Source organism: Tupaia chinensis, unplaced genomic scaffold (assembly GCF_000334495.1).
Source record: "Tupaia chinensis unplaced genomic scaffold, TupChi_1.0 Scaffold144472_1, whole genome shotgun sequence".
Taxonomy (NCBI): Eukaryota; Metazoa; Chordata; class Mammalia; order Scandentia; family Tupaiidae; genus Tupaia; species Tupaia belangeri.
The window spans coordinates 1,186,537-1,191,090 of NW_006204331.1; the positions used below are offsets into that span (position 1 = coordinate 1,186,537).

A 4,554-nucleotide genomic window follows, 5' to 3' on the forward strand; every position below is an offset into this window, starting at 1 on the left:
TTTTGGGAGGGTTTTATTATTTAAAAAATTAAAACAAAAAGAGAAAGTGTGACAACAGAAAAATGTGTCTTCTTTATCTAGTCTTTATCTGTATAACTTTACTCTTTGTGGGTCTGTGTCATAAGGTACTTCTGCTCACTTAGGAAACATGTCCACTTAAATCTGGCACTTGAATATGCAGATGGGCCAATATGTGATACTCCTGTTTCGTTTGAGTAATAAATCCTGCAGCCTGTTCTTTATGGTGGTAGGTCATATTCCTAACCACCAATAAATATCGCGAAGCACTTTCGCTGTAGCTAGGCTAACCCAGGGCATCTGTCATTCCAGTTGCTGCTATTAGGAATTATTGGACTGAACCACTGACAGAGAAAGCAGAGGGGGATAAGGGAGGAGATGGGAATGCTCTCTGCCCCTTTGTGGGTTTTCATTGTAAAAATCCTATCACACTGTGTATCGATTGTAAATCGGTGTGGGCAAATGTCGGTCCCTTCTGGTGGCTGAGGCTGGGAGCAGGGAACGGGGGCTCTGCCAGCCCGGGGCACCTCTCACCTGCAGTTCAGCAGATCCATCTTTCTGATGCTATACTGTAAATTTATTTCACCTCGGAGAGTAAACAGATATATTGGAGCCCCAAGGGTTCATGGGTAGCGTATTTACAAAGGAGCCTCCTCCGCCAGCCCGTGCCACCGCGGCTAATGAGAGCCGTCATTAAGTAAATGAGACGTCGCCTTCAGCTGGCTTAGGAGTTCGCACACTAAGGGGAGAAGATATTTAATTGAAACCGCACACAGGCTTCCCCACATGTGACCGCTGTACGGGAGGCAGCTGCCTTCCCCTCCTCCCCGTCCACCCTCACCCCCCATGTAAATTTCATGATTGCTTTCCGTGATGTCATTCTGAAAGAGGACAGACAATAGCCGTGGGGAAGGTAAGTCAATGTTATGCTCTTTCGCTGACAAAGGCAGATGCCCAGCGCCTGGCTTTTCCCCTTGGACAGAGAAGGGAGAGGGCGCACGAGTGAATTAATGTCTAAGATGAAGGCTTTCTTTGCAGGAAAAGCGGGTCTGGGGAAGGCTTTTTAAAACTGCCCTGGAGGACCAAGGCTTTTTCCTCCTTCCATCTGCCAGGCATCCCCTCCTCTTTCTCTGTCCCTCCTGCCTCTGAGGTCCTCATGGATATGTCGCGCCTCTGACGAAGAAGACATTGTATGTGGGGGGAGGGGAGGGCATCAAGATGAGAAACTTTACGTGAATTTCTGGGAGAGGAATGATCGACATGTCTGCAGCTGTGGGACCCAGCCACTCCGAGTCTGGGGAGAATGCTAGTCCCTTATGTGGAAGATCTCTCTGAAGCAGGGAATCTCAGTCTGGGGTATCTCGTATGCGACCTCCATCCAAGGTACTGAGCAGAGATGTCCGCGGAGCACTGTCTTTGCATGTCACATATTTCTAAACTCAACACAACAGTATCTAGGTTGCGTGCGTCTGTGGGACAGAAGTGTAGAACTGAGTGTGTGGGGGGGTCTGCTCAGCTCCTGTTCTTACGGGCCACAAGGCTGAGAAATATGGTTGTTTATGGTGCTAGTGAAACTGGATTTGCATTTTTAAAACTAAAAATCAGGGTTAGCTAAGAAGCCGGGTGAGCTCTGAGCAACTGAGTGCTGCCGGTCAGAGGCCACTGTATTCGGGGGCATTGTCTCTGGTTCTGCCCATGGAATTCACTCTCTTCTTCATAAACCAGGAACATAGCCTCGCTCTGGTCTCAGCGTTGTAGGCTCTTACTGCTCTTTCTGAGTCACCAAGGGCTTTTCTTGTCTCAGCATCACCCTTGAATCAGTGGATACCATTGGCTGGTAAAGTTGGGTGTTTAATTTCTGAAACAAAACATCTGAGAGGTGGGTTGGCAGCTGCATGTGGGCTGGGTCTTGGGGCATCGGACTGTGTCACTGTCAAGACGGTAATGACAGCGATAATTATAACTGTCCTTTTGGGAGAGGGGAGTGAGGGATTTTGCCCTGGTGGTTTTTAATAAAAATCGTACAGAAACTTGGAGATGTGTTTGGGCTGGTGGTGACTGGGCAAAAGACCAGAGAGCTGCTGGGCAAGCCTGGGGTGAGGGCAGGAGTGCTGTGGGTCCTGGGGGTGCACTCTGGCTCCTTCTTCTCAGCTGTGACAGCAGAGCCCCACCCTCACTGTGGCCCTGGAGCGGGATGCTGGGTCCTCCCTGAGCTGGCTGACGGAGGCTCCCCTCAGTCCCAGGCACCTCACCCCGTTGGTTCTTGGCTGTTGTTACCCCCTTCCATATGGGCTCGTTAGCTAGTGGTAACAAAAGCATGGGAGAGCAGGGATGGGGTCTTGTGGCGCCCAGCTGGGGCTGCCCAGGAGAGGCAGGACCCTGTCCTAGCCCCTGGATAGCTGTCCCCTGTGCTTAGAGGGCTTAGAGGGCTTAGAGATGGAGGCCTATCTGTGAGTGCTCCTGCCCTGTGGAGGTGGCCTCCCCTTATGGCCGTGGATCCTGGGAACCTCACAGGGGAATGTGTTGGGCAAGAGCCATGGGGAGTTGGACATAGAGGCTTTTCCATCCTGGACTCTGGACCCAGTGGTGCACTGGAAGACCATGGAGTGTGGGGCTGCTTCTTTCTAAAGCGATACTCAGAGGTGCGAGTGACCCTCGGGTATTGCCTGCAGGTCTGGAGGTAGCCTCAGATGTCTGGAACTGATGCTCTGGTCCCTCTTTGAGGTTGGTAAGAGCAGGGCTTACCCATTGTCTTAAATGTCCTGCTGACTGAGGGGGTGGGAAGTGCCCCCTCTGAGTGACCCCCCCAAGCCTTCGAGGCTACCATGCTGCTCCACCCTGAAGTTATAGCAGCTTCTCCTTGGAAACCCATTCATGCTCAGATGTCTGGGAAGGTGGGCAGCTCTAAGTGCTGGGTCAACAGTTAGCCCGAACATGGTGAGAGCCAGGCCTGTGCCATGACTGTGGCTGGATGGGGGGGGGCCCCCCCCCTTGTCTTAAATGTCCTGCTGACTGAGGGGGTGGGAAGTGCCCCCTCTGAGTGACCCCCCCAAGCCTTCGAGGCTACCATGCTGCTCCACCCTGAAGTTATAGCAGCTTCTCCTTGGAAACCCATTCATGCTCAGATGTCTGGGAAGGTGGGCAGCTCTAAGTGCTGGGTCAACAGTTAGCCCGAACATGGTGAGAGCCAGGCCTGTGCCATGACTGTGGCTGTATGGGGGGTGACCCCCCACACCCGCCTGCCAGTCCTCCCCTGGCCTGGAGTCACCAAATGTGTGGATGAAGGCATGGGTGACACTGAGTGCGTGGAGCGGGGACGGAGGAAATCTGTGCTTGCTGGCAGGAGGGACAGAGTTGGTGCGCAGCTGACCTGCTGCCTCCTGTGGGAGGGTGGCTGGACTGCTCGGAGTGCTGGTCTGCCTAGTCCAGCACAGCAGGAGACAGCAGGACAAGTGCTTGCAGGCAGGCAGAGTGACAGGGACTGGCTGAGCCTCTAGTGCTGCTCGGAGGTGGTGGGCAGGCTGGGGGAGGCTCAGCTCTCTGAATGGACTTAGCGCAGAGGTGTGTCCGCTTTGGAAAAGAGCAAGCCAGGGTTGGAGGTGGGGTGGGGCAGGAACAGTGACACCGTGGTCAGCACTGGCCCCAAGGACAGAGGCAGAGGGACCAGTCTAGCCGGCAGAGCTGAGGGGTGACTGTGAGGTGGGCTGCTGGTGGCACTTTAGCCCTCTGGATGGCTAGCCAGATCGCACATTACTCAGGCATCTTGCGAACCGAACCTTCTACCATTTTGGCCCTGGAGGACCGGTGTACAATCTGCTTTTCATCACTTTTCTCTTGTCGAAAGTGGGCAGGAGAGCTGGGTGGGGACCCTTCTCTCTCCTCTCCTCTGCCAGCTGCTCGACCCCCAGTCTCGTGAACTCGCTCATGAATAAACCAGAAGTTAGTTGTCTACAGATGTAATTTTAACGGGAATTCTGTGGTGCAAGTTTACAGGAAAATGGTCTTGGGAACCAGCATCATTAGGAGCTGAAGCAGGCCACGCTTCCCAGAAGCGACGGAGGCACCTGCTGTGGGTGCCGCCCCCAACGGGCTCTGCTCTCTGACGCCCCCACTGCCAGCTCTGAGTTGCTTGCTGGGGGCTTCAGGGTAGAACGTGCTTTCGTGGCCTCGGGGGGTCTCAACATATTTTCTGTCTTTTGTAGATGGCTGAATTTCCCCAAATGTCACTTTAAAAACTCCAAATAAAAATGAGCAAGGGGCATTTTTACCTGAATCAGAATGTTTTTGATCTTAGGCTTTCACTGAATCTGCTTTAGAGAGAATAGATTAAGAAACACTTGTAAGTGGAAAGCGTCTGAAAACGCCTTCCTTTTCATCTTCATCTTGCCGGAGCCAACCTGCTCAAGTCTTAGGCTCTCTCTGGTTAGTGCCATCAGGGGCATGTCTGCTTCCCTTGTAAGAAGCTGAGTTTCACCCATGGTTTCATCTCTTTTCCATTTTAAAATTTGCACTTAAAGCATGCAATGTTAATCAGCA

The 4,554-nt window shown here is 52.7% G+C and overlaps 1 protein-coding gene across 2 annotated transcripts in view; it reads left to right on the forward strand.

The window, feature by feature from the left end:
* Positions 1 to 623: 623 nt before the first annotated feature.
* Positions 624 to 4,554, forward strand: part of MYT1 (myelin transcription factor 1) — a 72,709-nt gene continuing 68,778 nt past the window's right edge. For both annotated transcript variants that reach the window (XM_006167102.2, XM_006167103.2), the window contains exon 1: positions 624 to 931. The gene's annotated coding sequence lies outside the window, so the exon portion shown is untranslated. The remainder of the gene's footprint in view (positions 932 to 4,554) is intronic.